General features: G+C 39.5%; 1 pseudogene; it reads right to left on the bottom strand.

The window, feature by feature from the left end:
- Nucleotides 1-383: 383 nt before the first annotated feature.
- Nucleotides 384-929, bottom strand: LOC147417265 (elongation factor 1-delta 2 pseudogene; annotated as a pseudogene).
- Between the last annotated feature and the right edge of the window lie 17451 nt (nt 930-18380).

Genomic DNA, 18380 nt, shown 5'->3' with positions numbered 1-18380 from the left:
GGATAACCCATCTGTAATCATGATCCACATTGTATTGAGAGGCTCAAGCCTCAGCTTCAGCCTCACCATCCCATGCTATTACACTCTCATCAATGGAATTGCAACACACTATCACATTGTATCGAGAGGCTCAAGCCTCAGCCTCACCATCCCATGAAGGTACTATTACACTCTCATCAACGGACGCAACACCCTCACAATTTAGGCTTTATTGAAGGCAACAATAAACCCTAAATTTAGGCTTTATTGAAGGTACGATTACACTCTCATCAACGGAATCGCAACGCACTATCACATTGTATCGAGAGGCTCAAGCCTCAGCCTCACCATCCCACGAAGGTAAAATTAAACTCTCATCAACAGAACCGCAACCCCCTCACAACTTAGGATTTATTGAAGGCAACAATATCACAACTTTGGATGAACTTGTTCCTTGACTCCTCGGTCAAATACTCCTCTTGCGTCCTCAATGATGTTGCTGAGACGCATCAAGTCATCCACAATAGTCATCATTGTCTCCAATTTCTTGATGCCAAACCCAACAATCATAAGCTTGGAAGCACCCAAGAAAAGTCTAGGTGTTGAGACACTTTAAACCGCTTTTTCAAGCTTCACCATGTCAGTTTCATCATCCCACAACTTCACATCCATAAGGATCAAAGTTTCCCCACTCTTTTTCTTTTTGGTTGATGCAGCCTTCTATGCCTCCCGCTATGCATTTTCTTTCTTCTCCTCCTTTGTTTCCTCACCAAACAGATCTAGATTTTTGTCATCATTGGGAGGCATGGTAGGGGCACGGGAGCATCTACAACCAGCTCTCTTGTTTTCACAGAGGGTGATCTAGAAATTTTGACACTAACAGGAGAGCCTAGGAAATATTTCTGTAGAATAGTTGAATTGTGGTTGTGCCATCCTGAAACATTAGCCATGTCACTTCAAGATGCTCATAGGACAACACAAAGTGAGGTTTGATCACAAAAAATTTAGCTTTTGTTAGACAACTAGTACCCGCCGATGAGATCATACATATAAGAAGGAGAGTTTGTCCCTACTGGCCATGAATTTATAGATTCTTTAGTGTCTTGGTTTAAATGAATTTCCTTTAGTACCCCCATTTTGATCTTATCCTAGGATTCCCAATCAATGGGTTCTTCAGGACTATTTATTTGCTCTTCTTGTTTTTCCTTCAATTTGACTTTTGACCTTGTAATTGCTAAGCTTTCCACCTCCAAAGGTTTCTCCAACACTTCCTCAATTCGGATGCATGCAAGTTAATCACATTGAAAGTAATGCAGGCTATCACCTTCTGCACTTATCAATCCCATTGAAACCATTTCAAGAGACCGGTTCCTACTCTCCCCTTTTGACTGGCTTTCCTACTTTTTAGCTTCAGGAGAAATCTCTTCCAAGAGCACTACATTCACATGTGCAGGTGCCTTCATTCTTCTCTCATTGGAGGTACTAGCTCTTGCATTTGTAGGTGTGTAATTCACAATTGTGATGTCCCTCTCATTCCTATGTTGCAACTCCCTGTATATGTCCCAAAGTTCCACAATAAGTATAGGGTTGCAATAGGTTGTTTTGTTGTTTCTACCAGTGCACATTTTGCCAATTTCCTTGCTGAACTATCCTTGGTGGGCCTATATTCTAAAATGTGGTCTTGAAGGGTTGTGGTGCTACCACATTTGCCCTTGATTCCATATTTGCAAGAATATGTGTTGGTCTCCTTCCCCTGACGTTAGGGTTATCGTAGGAATTTTCATTATCATGTCCAGGTCTCTGACATACATGGAAAAATGGTGGTTTAGATGGATTTGTAAAAGGTGAAGATTGGGTCTCCTTTAGATTTTCAGAATCAGTTGGTGATATTAGAGGTGTCTTTAGAATCTGATTTACTAGTTTTCTTCCTTCCTTTGCTCGCCAAGTGAAGCACCCAGTGTAGAACGCTTCCTCAAACGCCAGCATATTATGAGAAGGTAAGAACATGCAGCGGGCGTAGAAGCCATAGAGGACTTCTTTGGAAGGTTGATCACTGAGATCGTAGCATAAACCTTTATTGCCCTCGAGGAATGACATCCACGGGGCTCCTGCTTGCTCTGGCTCATGAAATACTTCGACGCAGGTGAGCAACATGTGGCAAATTTTATAAAGCATCACACATGATAGATCAAAAAGACTTCTGAAGAATGACATGGTACCCGTTAGGGTTTTCACCATGTATTCTTCTATCGGCGGTCCCTTTTCTGGAGCTGGAAATCTTGGGTAGTTTAGCCATGTTGGCCGCTTCTTTGTTATTGACTCATCTGCTTGCCAGGTCCTTACTCTTGGTACATGACAAAAAGTGGGATCCTTTTGAAGTGCCGCAGGTGCTCTTGTGCACAGAATCAGATACCTTGGATCTTGTTCAACCAACTCAACCTCCACTTTGGATGGTCTTCGTCTGCGCCTTCTACTTGCATGTCTTTGTAAAGCCTCTCTATGACTTGGAGCAACTCCACCTTTATCAAAGGATATGGCAGGAATTGCTGATGCCATTGCGCATTGATTTGATTGGGAGTGAGTTGAGTAATATTGATAGAGTGAAGAACTCTCAACTCCCAATCCATCGTTGCTTTCCACTACTCATCTCTCTCTTGTGTAATCTTTTCTCTGAGTGCATCTTCCTCAGCTTTTGACAGCTGGACCATTGGCACCTCATCTGCTTCGGTTAATGGTACTTTGAAATCCTCTTCACCACCTAGCCCTTTTGCTGGTTGTGTTTCCATCTCAGCGAAAGAAACTGAGGGGATATCTATATGTGATTGTTCTGAAGTTCATGCTTCCTCCTTGTATCTTACCATCCATGTCTCAGCAGATGGTTGACTCTTTTAAGCTCATCTATTTCCTTTAATAGCTCTTCTTCTCGTTGCACCCGCATTAATGCCAGGTCTCTGCGTTGAGACTGCTCCAGCTTTAGCTCTAGCTCGAGGTCTTTGTTCTTTTTCTCTAATGCTTTGTACACCTCATCTTTCCTTTTGATTGAGGCAACTGCGGGATTTTTTTATCGCAAAAAAGTTGCCTGATCATTTATTCTCTGCTCTGAATATTGCAGGAAGACGTTCGCTACATCTAACTGCACTTGAATCTTTTGAACTGACAGAGTTGTAGTTAGAAGTTCGTTGGTAACCTGTGTCAGCTGTTCATCTTTGGCTTTTCAAGCATCTGCCAACTTCATGAGCAGTTCACCTAACTCCTCCATTTCCTTTTGATGTTTATCTCTTGCTAGCTGATATTGTTCAGCTTCAGCTTTTAATTCCTGCACTTGTTTTTGTAGATCGGTGATGACGTTCAATCTGTCTTCTAACTCTCCTTGGAGAGCGTCAATCACCATCTCCAGTTCTTTAGCCTTTGTGCTGCGGCTAAGTGCTGCTGATCGGAGTCTTTCCATCATATCCTGCATTTACCTTGCATATTCATTGACTTGCAGGATTACCTCATCATTGGATTGCCAATCCTCATTTCTTGTGAGCTGCCTAGACATCTTGGCAGTCTCTTGTGATTCTCTCGGCGGTGTTGTGGTGGTTGGTTGTTCTTGCCCTTGAGGCTGTGGTTGACCTTCTTCTTCTTTGTCATCTTGAGGCTTCGTCGATGCCTTGGCCGTCTTGTGTTGTGTGGAGGTCGAAGGTGTTTCCTCTGTTTCGTGTTCCTGTGTCTGCTCAAACTTGGTTGACTTCTCTTGTGCAGCACTTGCTTCTCTTTCGAGCTCTGGTTCTTATGTTTTGGCTTGTTCCTGAGTAGTGTCTTCTTTCTGTTCAGGCTCTGTTTCTTTTTTGGGCTCAGTTTCTATGGTTCTATCTACTGGTGACGGTGGTGGGCTTGGCATGGGGTGATCATGTTGTTCTGTAGCAGGTGAAGAAGGTCGTGGAGACATGTCACCTTGTTCATGCTGGGCTTCTCCTTGTGCGGTTGCTTCTTCTGCCTGTTTTTGCTGCTCCGTCGCCTCTTTAGCTTTTCATTTTGCCTCTTGGGCTTCTTTCATCTTCAATGCTTCTGTCTCCTGATACATTCTTTTCAATAACTCTGTGGGGTCTTCGGCCTCTTTCCTAGCACGGTGCTTTGTTCTTGGTCCTTTCAGTTCAATGGGTACCCACTTTGCAGGGTCCTTGCCTTGAGCTTGGCGGCTGCGTTTATAAGAGTGCTTCTCTCTCTCTCTCTCTCAAATTTGGCCTGCTTCTGTTGAGGTTCCTCTTGATGTGTTGCCACTGCTTTTCTTTTCATCTCTTCCCTTCGGACTCTTCTTTCCTCATTGTCGGAGCTTTCACTGCTATGCCTATCTGGAGAGCTCTGGCAGATTCTTCATTAGATTTGTATGTCCTCTTGGTTGATCTCGTGGCTCAAGGGGAAGGTTGTGCGGACACAATCCAAGTGTTTTGATCTGGGGCAGGTGGCAAGTTGTCTGCCATGCGGATAGCATGGTAGGCAATTCTTGTGAGTACCTCTGGTGCTCCAAGATATGTTATTTTATCCTCTTTCTTTGTCCCTTTTAGTGTGGACAACACGTACTGGGCGTGGTCGATTGGTTGCCTGGTTGTCGACTTCAGAACTTGTGTAAAAGTGGTCGCAACCGCATGATTGGGTGTTGTGTACCTTGGCGGTCTTTTGGCGAAGAAGTGGAAGTGTTGGTGGTATAATCTTGCAGGTTCTTCCACCTGTTTCTGGATGAGATTGACAAATGTCGCAGCAGCGGTTTCCTTGGTGAAGGTTCCTGCCATCTTTCTATCTCTTGCCCTCATGGTCATTCCTTATGTTGGGAGTTTGAGAGCTTCTGCCACCATCTCTTTTGTAATGACAACTCTACCTTGTTCCCTTGCTGGTCAGAGATCTGTGCAGTTCCATCTTCTTTGGTGGTGGACAAGAGCTCATAAGCTTTTTGGAGATCCACTCACATGGCTCTTGTTCGTAAAACTCTCAAAGCCGCAATCTTTTGTTGGCTTCTTTTGTCTCGGGCTTTGTGGCGACATCATAGACTTCTTTTGGTAGAAGTTGCAATTCTACCAGATGTCCTTCTTTACTTTTGAATCTACCCGTGAACACTGTGGTGTTGTTCTCCTCCAACTGTTCCTTTGGCAGGTAGGTCGCTTTGGTTGTTTTGACTGAACTGGGGTCCATTTGGTATGGTGGTAGCTCTTGCAGCTTCTCCTTTTGCGAAACCCTCTTCTTGGCCTTCTCTACAGCTTGCATGGCTCATGTGAAGTGAATAGAGTGTCAAAGTTAGCAAATTTGGCAGATTCTTCTCTGAAGTGTCCTTCACTCTGAATTGCTGACAAATTGAGTCCAATTTGCTTCAAATCAATTTTTGAACATGCATAGATGCATAAAAACATGTAAAGGTCAAATTCATGAAGTCAAAAAAAAAAAATACAACAAAAGTAAATAATTGTGATTATTTACAGTTGAATAAATTTTTTAACTTTTTGCAAATTTGACATTATAGGCTTGAAGTACATACCAAATACATATTTTGAGTGAAATATGGGCTCATTTGAGTGCACAGGTTGAGAATGGTGTCAGATTTAGGCTTTAGGTCTCTAAAATAGTAGATGTAAAGGAATTTTGAGATTCTGAGCTCCATATTTGTTCAAACTTGGTTGGTGGGCTTAGGACATCATGTACTTTGGTCCCATGATGGCAAAGTTGCAAATGCCTCCATTTTGGCCAAAAAGTAAATAATCGTGATTATTAACTTTTTCATCAAAATGAACATTTTTTGGTACAACTTGGTTCTAAGCATGATGTAGACCCTGTGTATGTGATATGAGGAGATTTGGATCAAAAAATGTGACTCATAACTCAAAAATTGGTCTACAAGGACTTCTTTGCCTTTTTAGGCAATTTCTTAAGTTATAATTGATCATTTTGGCTCATCCTTGAAATTTAACATATAATAGGTGTGTACAAGTGATAGGTGAGGTGATGATATAATTTTCAAGCCAAAATATTGCAAAAGTAAATAATCACGATTATTTATAGCAGTCAACATTTTCTTGCAAAACTTGGAAATTTTGACCTAAACATATTCTATACACCTAAAACAAGTTCTAAATTGAATTTGGTAAAGTTTGGTCTTGCCGGCATCACTTTGTGCTTTGTCGACTCTGAAATCACCAACTTTGTAACTACATGGCTTGTAGAGTTGGCTAGTCACTTTTGAGGCTATGGACTTGTCTGGAACATGGTCGTGAAGCAACTCATCCAATTTTGGCCCATTTGGAGTCAGTTTGACCTTGTATGTCAAATTTGATGCTTTGTAGCTTTCGAGCCATTTTTTGCTTTTCGAGGGCTTGGCTCGATCGATTTTATGAAACCAATCATATACATTGTGTATAGACCTCGTATGTAAGCTGTCTGTGGAGTCAGAATCCAATTTTGGCATCTGCCAAAAACCTAGCTTTTCTAGTTGGGACCCCTTCGACCCTTGCCGAATGGTCAACTGTTGATATAGAAGTGTTCTATTATGTTGGGGCATGCTACAGTTCAAGTCTCATCCGATTTGGTTGAGCTGTCAGGCAGCTATTGTCGATTTTTGGTCGTAGGTCTCGTGCACTGCTCGGATTCTAGGGTTTTTTCCAAGGGTTTAGACTAGCTACCAGCCGTACAAAATGGATCATTGATAATTATAGAACTTACCCCTCATGTCTTGTGTGAGATGGCACTGAAAACAGGTGACTGTGGACTCCAGAAAATACGCGCGAAGAGGGTCGAAAAGCTCTCTCTCCAAAAGCAACAAATTGAAATGAGGTGATTTTAGACTACCTTGGGTATCTATACACGGACTTCCCAAATCATTTTTCCAGTCCTACTAGGCCGTGAAATCTATGTTAGACTCAAAAATTTTCCCAATCGGATTCCTATGGCTCATTCTGCAAGAATTCTATAAAAGTAGGTCTAGCCGCCTAATTTAGGCTTCCCGCTTCCATCTGCCGATTTGATTGGAATTTTTTGTGCATGTCCACCTTGTCTTTTTGATCATCAGCGTATCTTCAGTTTTTCCATCTGAGCTCATTTGCTATTTATTATTGTAAAAATAAAAGAAAATAACAAAATGCGCTAAGAAAGCAAAGTGAAAATACAATAATTAAAAAAATCCATTGAAAAACACAGCTTTATTGTTTTTGTTGGATTTGTCTATTTTTAAGTCTCAATATCAAGAAAAATGATGAGAAATAACCAAAAAGGACTATTTTTGGATGATTTTTTGATAGTATATATATACACTATTTACACTCATCGGGGAGATATTATCAGTTAAATTCCCGAGTTGATGAATTATAAGGGCATTATTAGGTAATTTGGCAAAAAATCACACATTAACATCAAACTTTTTCCTCCCTCTTCAAACATTGCCCTTAATTACTTAGTGCCCTTCCACCCCTCCTAGATGGCGTACGCCGGGACGACTGTGTGCATGGGATGAACAATCGTGTCTATGCATAGCCTTGGTTGGCTCTACCATGATTTGAAGATCAATGCAGTTCAAACCAATATGCTGTGCAAGAGTTGGGTCTTGAGTAATGAACTCAAGGGTTTCTGATGTCGAGGCTTTCGGATGCTGTCGTCCAAAGAGCAAATCTTGTAGCTTGTGTGCTCTCTGCTTGTTTGTACCATCAGGATGCTTTAGCACAGTGATTGCCTGAGCTGGTGGTATCACTTTTGACTGTTGTTGAGCTTTTACCCACCATTGATATCTTGGTTTGCTTGGTGCAGAATGTCATGGTTGAGTCTTTTGAAACTTAACTCTCCATTGCTTGATTGGTTTTACAGTTTGCGGAGAAGATAAATGCTCCTTTTTCTTCCAAATCCATTTCATGTTAGGTTCCTTGTTCGGAGATGCTCATCTCTGTGTTTTGATCTTTGGAACCGTCTTTGGTATTGTCGATGATGTTTTGGGCACCCAGATTTGAATGGCTTGTCCTTAAGCTGTGCTTTTGGTACCCAAATTTGCCTGACTCCTTGTATGTTACTTGTAGCATTTACTTGTTGATAGGATGGAGTAGATTGATTACTTTGTGGTTTGCTCTACTAGTAACTTCCTTTCCATTCCTCCTTGCTTGGTGCAATTGGAACAATGAGTTGCCCGTCTTTAGGTGATAGCTTGAGCTGATTCGTATCCCAATCTAGTACTACCTTGTACGTCCGCATCCATGGGATTCCAAGAATCATTGTCTCATTCATGTGTTCATCTGGTAAGCATACAAACTGATGAGGACATGAACATCCATGTACTATCACATTTAAGTTGACTACTCCCAATGTTGGTGTTGGGTTCTTGTTGCATCCTTTGATAGTCGCTATTCCTGCTGTCAAAGACTGGCTTGTTGCTTTCTTGTACGTGAAATAACTGATTGCATTTACTCTAGCTCCTGTATCAACCAATGCATTGGTGATACGGTTGTTGAGTTGTACTTTGATGCGAAGGTCCATTCCATCTAACCATTCATCATCTGTTGACACTGCATCTTTCTGCAATTCCCATTGTCGGTCATCTATTTCCAATGTGTTGATGGGAATAGGTATTTGTTGATTCTTGAGAGTAGCTTTCCTTTTGAGTACCCAAAGCCGAGCTTCCTCTTGGGCTTCATCAATAACCTGTTGTCATTTTATCTTCTTTTGTTTAGTTGCATGCATTCTTTCTAGCAATTCATTGGTTAGTGACAAATTGTACTTCTTTAAGCGACATCCACTAATCCAATTAGTTATTGGTTCATCATCTAGGGTGGACAACTTAACTGCTCCACTTGGAGATACATCTTCAATGATAAACGGTCCGTTTCCCTTTTTCTTAAACTTGGGAATGTGTTGCTTAAGGAAATAGACTAAAACTAAGTCCCCTTTTTTGAAGATTTTTGTGATTAAATGGGAATCAAAAAACTGTTTTTGTTTCTGCTTTTGTGCATAGATGTGAGCTACAACAGTTAGCCTTTGCTCATCTAGCTTCTCTAAATCTTCAAGTTTTTCTTACAATTCATGTCCAATCCACTCAAGATCCTTAGATACCCTTAATGTCGGCAATAGAAATTCTATTGGCAATATGGCATCAAGACCATAAATAAAGTTAAAGGGTATAGCATTTAAAGATGTTTTGAATGAAACTCGATAAGCCCATAGAGCAGCATGGAGATTCATTTCCCAGTCTGTCCTTCTTGAACTAACCACTTTAGTCAGTACCGAGCTAAGAATACTATTCGTATGCTCAGCTTGTCCGTTTGCTTGTGGGTGATAGGGAGCTGATTTGTTATGGATGACCATAAATTCATTAAGTAGATACTCGATTACCTCATTGAGGAAATGAGTTCCTCTATCACTAACAGTTTCTATTGGCAGTCCATATCTTGTGAATACATACTCGTATAAGAATGCGACAATGGTTTTGACATCATTCTTTTGAGTTGCTTTAGCCTCGGCCCACTTGGTCAAATAGTCAGTAGCTACAATGACATATTGAGCTTGGGTTCTATAAGCAGGTGGCTGTATTGGCCCAACAAAGTCTATACCCCATTTTGCGAAATCTCTAGCTCCCATCATTGGTCTTAAGGGCATGCTATCTACTCTTGTTGGAATTTTTTTTCGTTGACAAGCATCACACCTTCGAACATATTCTTTGGCATTTGCAAAAAGTGTTGGCCACCATATGCCTGCCATTAAGATTGCTCTTGTGGTGGTCTCACTAGAAAAGTGACCTCCAGCTAATCCCGCATGTGCTTGTTCTATAATTAAAATATACTTATCTTCATTTGCACAAAGACGCAGATGTTGATCCTTACCTCTCCAATATAATTCATTTCCAATAAAAGCATAGTCTTTTGCTTCAGTTTCAATTGCTCTTTGACGATGTTTAATCATATCCTCGAGAAATGTTTGGCTTGATAAGTAAGTAACTAGATAGTTACTCCACTTAGGAACATGAGACATTTGGAACAATGTTACATGAGGTACGGGTGTCTGTTTTTGACATTGAGGACAATCCTTTACAAAAGAGCGAACATCACTCCTCATAGTTGGCCAAAATAATCCAAGTCTCAAGATTCGTCACATAGTTTGGTCTTCCGCAAAGTGAAGTCCTACTATGGTAATATGTGCTTGACTTAGGTATTGGGTTTTGTCTTCAGGATTTAATGCAATATTCCATCTCGATTTCTTTTGTATAGCCTCCTAGCTAGTAATTAATACATAGTCGATTGCTCAATTAATCCGATTGTGATAGGAAGTGGTATTTGTGAATCCACTTGAGCTATGGTCATCAATGATACCATATTTTTTGACCATCGAGGTATCATTTCCACGGAGAACAGATAGGCATCTGGTAGATCATCATCTACTCCTTTAGGTGGTTCTCTTGAAACAATCCTTGAAAAATGATCTGCTCTATGATGAGTAGCACCCTTTTTTACAACTACAGTGAAATCAAATTCTAGAAGAATGATGAACCATCTCACTATTCTGCATGTGCTGCATGGCTTGTTAACCAAGTACAACAAGGCTTCGTGGTCCACAAAGAACACATTTTTTTTTGCTAATAGGTAATGTCTATACTTTTTTACGGCATAGATAATCCCTAATCCTTCCCTTTCTGTGGTGGTATAGTTCTTTTGCGCCATATTCAACCTTCGGCTAGCATAAGAAATAGGAAATCAATTTTCCCGTCTCCTGGTTGAGCTAGTATACACCCTATGGCAAGATTGGAAGCATCTACATGTATGTGTAATATCTTATTCCAATCTGGTGCTTTCAATATTGGAGCTGAAGCAAGAGCTTGCTTAAGCTTCATGAAGGATTCTTCACACTCATCAATCCATTCAAGTGTGTAATCAAGCTATACATGGGTTTTGCAATTATAGTGTACATGTAAATGAACCGTCTATAATATCCACAATGTCCCATGAAGGCTTGAACCCCCTTAACTGTTGTTGGTCTAGGCAAATCAACAATAACATGAATTTTATCCATATCAGTAGCTATGCCATTTTTAGACACTATATGTCCAATAATTTTTCCTTGTCTACCCATGAACGTGCACTTTTCAGGATTTAAGAAAATCCTATAAAGTTTACATTTTTCGAATAACTTTTTGAGGTGTTCAAAATGATCAGCCCGGATTGATGAATGTACGCATAGATCATCCATATAAACTTCCAAGAATTTCTTAAGATATTCCCTAAAATCATGGCTCATCAATCTTTGAAAGGTGACAGGAGTATTAGTTAACCCAAAAGGCATAACCCGATAGGCAAAAATACCCCATTCCTTTGCAAAAGCAGTCTTATGCTGATCGTTTGGGTCAACCAAAAGTTGATTGTATCCCGAAAAGCCATCTAAGAAGCTGTAAGCTTCTTTACTGCAACTCGTTCTAAAACATGATCAGTGATTGGAAGAGGGAAGTTGTCTCTAATGGTAGCTGCATTCACTTTCTTGAGGTTGACACACACTCGTAATCTTCCATTCTTCTTGGGTGCTATCACAATTGGAGACACCCAATCTGTGTGTTCAATTTTCTAAATGAATTCGGCTTCCTTTAGTTTTTCAATCTCTTCTTTAATCTTCCTGGTGAATGTCTCATTATATGTGTATGGCCTTTGTCTACTTGGTTTCGCACCATCTCTCATGGGTATGGTATGTTGACGATTTCTGGATCAACACCCTTGAGATCCTTGTAAGACCAAGCAAAGATATTTCAATATTCTTTTAGCAAGCTTAAAAAAGCTCTTCTTCTTCTTCTGCTAGATCATTTGCAATGTAGGTAGGCCTAGGATCTTCTCCCGGTTCAGCTAAATCTATATTTTTTTGCGTTTTCAGGCCCTTTGTAGGACTCACCCTGTTTTGGTAGTTCTCTAATAGGTTGTTCAACTATGATTCTTCGATCTTGGAGAGTATATTTCTTGTAATGGGATGGAACACTCATTACATCGTTACCATCCTCTTCTATGGTTTCATTTCAATTGTATATATCTCCTTTAGAGCTTTTTTCAACTCTTGATACTTCTTTTTCCACTCAGCTCGTGTCATGGTTGACTCCTTGTCCTGTTTTTTTGGCTGTGCTTGAGTATCCTTCCTCGTTTTTCTCGATGTTTTTGACATTTCTGGATTTTCGTTTGAAGGATACCTGCCAGTGATTTTGTCCTTGACACAATCATGTGCATCTATCTGCATCAGTAACTGTGTTCTACTGGAAACTGATGGCATAGGTCTAGTTTTCACATTTCTGGTGTCCCTTTTTCGTCTATACCATTTCTTTCTTCTCGATTTCTGGTTAGGAAAGTCAAAAAACTTTTCCTCCCCTCCTTTCATGAGTAGCTTAGCTCTCACATATTCTTTTTCCGATCCCGAGTCATCTGAGGTAGCTGAATGTTCTTCTAGCTCATCTGTTGCATCGTAGTAGAGGTCTGAAAAGACTTGTTGAGCTTTCATCAAGTCCTTGGTTTCCTGAATTTTATCTTCAATGTGGAGGGTTGAAATCATTTGGATGGAAATTATGTCATAGCCGTCCTCATTGCAAAATTAAGTAGTCATGACGTATTCACACATACATCCATTGTAGCTAAAATTTGAGTCCACTCAAATGGCTCAAAAAAGTTCTCTGGAAAGGATTCAGGTACATAGGCTTCGTCTGTGCAATCACTTTCTAAGATACATTCTTCTCATTTTAAACTTCCGTTTTTTGAAGCGCCGCACATCCATATAGGAGTGTCTTTGTTCAACCAAGATGGGAGCTTAGTTTCAGCCAAAGAGACTGAATCAAACTCTTGTATGGGCATTTTCATGTCATCTCTATAAGTGTGATCTTTTAGATTAACCCTTGTTATTGATCACACATGCTTCAAGTACAGATAATTGTTTTCCCAATTTTGGATGAGTTGTACCTGTCGCATGAAAGGTCTTCCCAATATGATTTCGTAATTGAGTTTATTCCCAAAGTCTACTATGGCAAAAGTGTGTTGAATCCCACAGGAATTAATTATCACTTTTTCAAGCAGTCCTAAGGGTCTTTTAATGTGTCCATCAACCAATTGCAATTTCATCCGAGTTTGTCTAATGGCTGGTTGTCCCCAAGATTCCCATACTACTTTCGTGGCTATGGCTATGCCTGCCCCACTATCCAGTATTGCCATGGTTTCTATGTCATTATATTTCACTGGAAGAGTGGTGTTTCCTTCTTCCCCTTCGTAGTATTCTCTGACTTTGTTCATTGGAACATATCTAATCTCTTTGTTGTCCATTTCGTGTTTCAATTTTCCCAATTTTTTTGAGATTAGCCCGTTATTCCCACCTTCTCTAGGGTTTTCTGTAGATCATTCCATAGGTATGGTCTTCTTTTCAACAGTTCTCCCAAAGTAAGAGTGCATTGGATGGGTGTAGACATGATTGAATGAATGTTGTTTACTTCTAGGGTTTGTTCCGCTCTTTTTACTTGAGTGGTCTTACACACTATGGATTAATCTTTGTTATCTCCCAAGTATGAGGGTAAAGTTTTCAAGGTCAATGGTTTAGACGTTTTTGAAGCTTCAGATTCACAATCCCCATATAAGGATTGTACATCCATGTCCATATAAGGAGGTAGATTGTCTAACCAAACTTCCTCTATAGGAGCTGACTTTAGAGTTAGGCTCCCATCATTGATCTCTCTAACGTTTTCCCATAAGTGTCCTGGCCAGTCTTCTTCTGCGAATTGAATTCCGTCTAAGGCATCTTCGCTGTCCGGCACTATAAGTTTCGGCTCTTTTGTTTCAAGGTGGGGTTCTATCACCACTTCAAACTTTTCTTTAGTGTCTCTTCCTAAGTCAATAGCATATGACACACACTCTTCTAGGGTGGTATGCTTCTTGCTATACAATATAGCGTGAAGTTCATACTAAATGTTCTTCTTTAGCTATCTCTAGCCCTGGGCATCTGGCAATGTATTGTTTCATTTGAGTTGCACAATCCCTAACAGACTCACCTTGTTTCTGCTTAAAGCTATAGATTTGAGCTACCGTATTGTGTTTGATCCCCATTTTGGAACAAGCAGCTACAAATCCTTGAGCCTAATGTGTTCAAGTCCATGATTGACCTTGGTGAAATGTTTTGAAACCATGTTAATGCTTTTCCTTCTAATGTCATTCCAAACCCCTCGAATTGAGTATGGAAATCGAATATGCATTCTACTCTTAGCACTTGCTTAAAGCTTGCTAAATGGTCATATGGATCCCCAGATCCATTGTATTTTCTGACCCATTTCTGAAAATCAGCTGGTCTGACACGTCTATTTGGTTCAAATCCCAGTCTCCTGGTAGTTGGTCTTGTTCCGAGTCCATCAAACCAGTTGATTGGAAATAGTGACTCATGTAGCCCTGGACTGGCTTTAATGTCACCCGATTTTCTTTGTGATGAGGTGGTTTCTAGTTTCTTAACATTACTCTCAGAAGATCTCTCATGGTGTTCATCTCTTGGAGTAGTTTATGGCCCTTGTCCCAATATCCAATCCCTTATGGAATACCTTTGATATTTGGTTTGTTCTACCTCCTCAGGAGTCATCATAACAAAGTTGTTGTTATAACAATCCTTAAACAGGTAGGTTGTTAGCTTTGCCGATCCCTTATCTTTAATCTTGAAGATATAAATGATCTTTATGGATGTTAGTTGTCCTGATTTGACATGCGAAGTCCACAGAAGATCTTTTACATTTCTATCCTCCCAACAATAGACTCCGATCCTAGAATTATCCATATACTAAGCCATTTCAAAGGCTTCAACTCAACTTGATCGTATCCCTCAAATTCTAAAGTTGGTGGTTCTTCTTTTGCTACCATATCTAGAATTATGGTGTTTACTTCTAACCCCCATTTGTCTATCACGTCAGGGTTGTTGACTTGTAAATACTGAGTCCCGTTTCTATCCATGTACATTTTTCCTTGTTTGTTTGTCTTGATCTCTTCTTTGAACTCAATACCATGGTCATCAATGCGAATAGCATACTCTTCGTTAGGATCCAGGTAAACCTGAACTCCATGGCTATTAGTCTTATAAAATGAGAGTATATGCTTGTAGTGCATCGTCATTTCAATTTTTGAGTGAGTTGTGTAGGATGATATTTCAGATGTTGAATCGGAAAAAGTGTCTGAGACTTCTTCAAGGATAGTGTGTAAGGGATTGCCTTGATTCACACTCTCTTCGATGGATACTCTACTGGAGGTTTCTCCAAATATGCCTTGGTTTCCTAATACACGACTAGATTTAAGGTTCATATAGACTTGTGAAGCCCTGGATAGAGCACTTACCTTTGGATTGACATGTTGTCAATTTCCACTTGACTTGATTGCAACTTCTGTCAAGCTGTCAATTCCTTGGCTGCAACCTGATTCCTATATCAATTTTGATCAAGTTAGCTATTCTTTAGCAAAGATTGTATAGTTTTTGCTACCTATTGTGATTCGTCTATGTGGATCACTTCAAATCGAGCTATGGGAGTCAGCAATTAAGATTTTCAGACTCGACTTTTGCAAAAAGTCAAAGGACTAATCTGCAACCCGAAAAAAGAGTGAACATGTACCAATTTGGATCCGATTGAACCCAAAATTCCACGGTGGCCTTGTATTATGCTGGTCTAACATTGTACAAGTCCAAAAGTCAAAATTGATATCTCTGTGTAGCAGTAGTAAATAATTGTGATTATTTACTTTTATCAGTTTTTGGTACTTTTTGGCTTGGTTTGCCAAGTGTACAACCTGTTAAGGTCCTTGGACAAGTTTCAATAAGTTTGGATAAAATTTGTTCATGTTTATCAACAATTTTGTGTCCGCAGACTCTGATTTCAAGAATCTGGCTTAAGTCTCACTTTTATGATCCAAATTTCACCAAAATTGATTTGTGTGGTATACTCAAATGAGCAAGATTGTCAATTTTTGAAGCAGATGTGAATAATCGCGATTATTTACTCCAGCTAATTTTTTGCAAGTTTTTGTTCCAACCTTGACACAGGTCTGTTAAGCACTTCAACTTAAGGTCGCTAGCCAAGTTTCATCAAGTTTGGACTATTTTTGGTCAAATGGTCATCAATTTTGTGTCCGCAGACTGACTTTGCAAATTTGGTTACAATTTTCAATCCAACGATCCAAATCTTACCAAATGGTTTGTGGATTTATTACAATATGGTAAAAACAGTGGTATGCTAACTTGGTCAAAAAAATTAAAAAATGGGGCATATGTAAATAATCACAATTATTTACTTTTGGCAAAGTTTTACATCTTTTTGGTCAACTGAGCATGTACACATGTTTATCACATCAATATAAGCCTATGAATCAAATTTCATTGAGTTTGGATAAATTTTTCTCAAATTTACACTCAAGTTCCCGAAAGTAAGTACAAACTTGAATTTCTACCCAGTTTTTTGTCAGTTTGGTGATCCAAATCTTTTGTGCTTTTACAAAAGTTGTTTGTACACATGTAATGAGTCACTGGTGTAAACCTTGGTCAATTTTGAGCTGAAAGTAAATAATCGTGATTATTTACTTCAGGCTCAAAAAATGAACATGCTTTTGCACTTTTTCAAAGGAGAGTCTTTTCATGAGTTATTTTAAGCCTATGAATCAAATCAAAACTTAATTTGGCCTAAAATGTCAAGAAAAAATAAATAATCTGAGTTTTTGCAAAATGTTTACCTCAATGTGTCCTTGAGCTTACCCACTGGTTCATACAACTTTTAAGCATACTCTCCAATCGGATTGAGTGGTTTGGAGTCTTTTTGTGCTATTTCTAGCCGTAGACCAAAAATTTTGCAACTTCAAATAACAACTCACAATGATTCTTTCGGAGAGAGCAATGTTCTGAAATCCACCTCGGATCCTACTTACCCTACTCCTAGGTTCTCATGCAATGGGGTTGTGGAAAGTGTCCACAAACACTCGTTTTCTTGTTTTTTATGGTTTTCTGAGCATTGATCTTAAGACTTGTCCCGTCTATCAATCATTCTGAAAATTCTAATCTAGTTCTACAATACTACAATCCTAAAGGCACTCGACAAGTACAACTTACCTCCAAGCTACCTCTACACAGCAAAAGACGACAATTTTAAGCTATGGGGTTTCTAAAAAGAAGGTTTTTACTCTAGGAGATCTTAGAGGAACTTTTAATTAACTTTTAATCCAAAACTTTTAATTAACTTACAATCTGGAAGCTTGTAGCCCCAGCTCATCAATTACAAAGTTTATCCAGAAAAGAAGAGTTACAATATTCGCGATTGATCAAAATAATGAGTGTTTTTACAATGAGAGCTCCAAAAAATGATTTCCAAGTTAGCATGCTGCTAACACAAGCACACTTTATTCCTGTCAAAAAGACTACTAAGGCACACCAAATGGCCACTCTCTTCATATCCCAGATTTTCAAACACCATGGATTGCCAACATCCATCGTGTCAGATAGAGATCCTAGACTGACCAATAATTTTTAGAAAGGTCTCTTTGAAAATCTAGGTACAAGATTGAATTTCTCTTAGGCCTATCACCCACAGATAGATGGCCAAAGTGGGATAGCCAATCTTACGATACTCGATCTACTAAAGACTTATGTTATCGAAGTAGATCAACGCTCACAATGGGAAAAGTACTTACCTCTTGTAGAGTATGCGTACAATAATATTGTCCATACTTCTATGGGAAAAGCACCTTTCAAAATCATTGAGGGAAGACCTAAAAGTCCCTTGCTACTTAAAGTACATGGGAAGATCTTCTCGCTGTCGATCGATGAGTATAGCCGTGACCTACAAGAATCTTTTCAAAAGATTAAGGAGGCCATATCCATCTCTCAACAAAGGAAAAAATTTGCTACTGACAAGCACAGAAGGGCCTTAACGTTCAAAGAAAATGATTGGGTCTTACTTAAGTTTCCCAAGGCTCGATTGAGGCAAACGACGGGTAAAAATCCTACGGGCCATCAAAAGTATTATGCTAAACTGGCAAAAATCTTGAAGCCAATCAATGAGATGGCTTATCAACTCAAGTTGCCTAACCACTGGCTCATACACAATGCTTTTCATGTGAGACTACTTAATCCCTACAAAGGAGAGCCACCAAGTGAACAAATTATTGAAGACCCTCCCAAAATCGAAGACCAAGAAGAGGTGCTACAACCCAAAGCTATTCTTCGGCATGAAGACAAGGTACTGCGACATGGTAAGATGATCTGATGGTATTTGATTAAGTTCAAAAATTATCCTTTTGAAGATGCTAGGTGGATGCAAGGAATACAACTTAAGTATAGTATGAACCTTGTCAATGCTTACAATGCTACATTAGAGTAGGAAAATGTACAAATTTCTTTCAAATGACCAATGTTTTTGTCTCATAAGACTAGTTCTCTTTTTATTGTGC

This window comes from Adiantum capillus-veneris, unplaced genomic scaffold, assembly GCF_014529385.1.
Source record: "Adiantum capillus-veneris isolate H3 unplaced genomic scaffold, ASM1452938v2 Hic_scaffold_295, whole genome shotgun sequence".
In the NCBI taxonomy this organism is placed as follows: domain Eukaryota; kingdom Viridiplantae; phylum Streptophyta; class Polypodiopsida; order Polypodiales; family Pteridaceae; genus Adiantum; species Adiantum capillus-veneris.
This window is presented reverse-complemented; position numbering and strand designations above follow the sequence as displayed.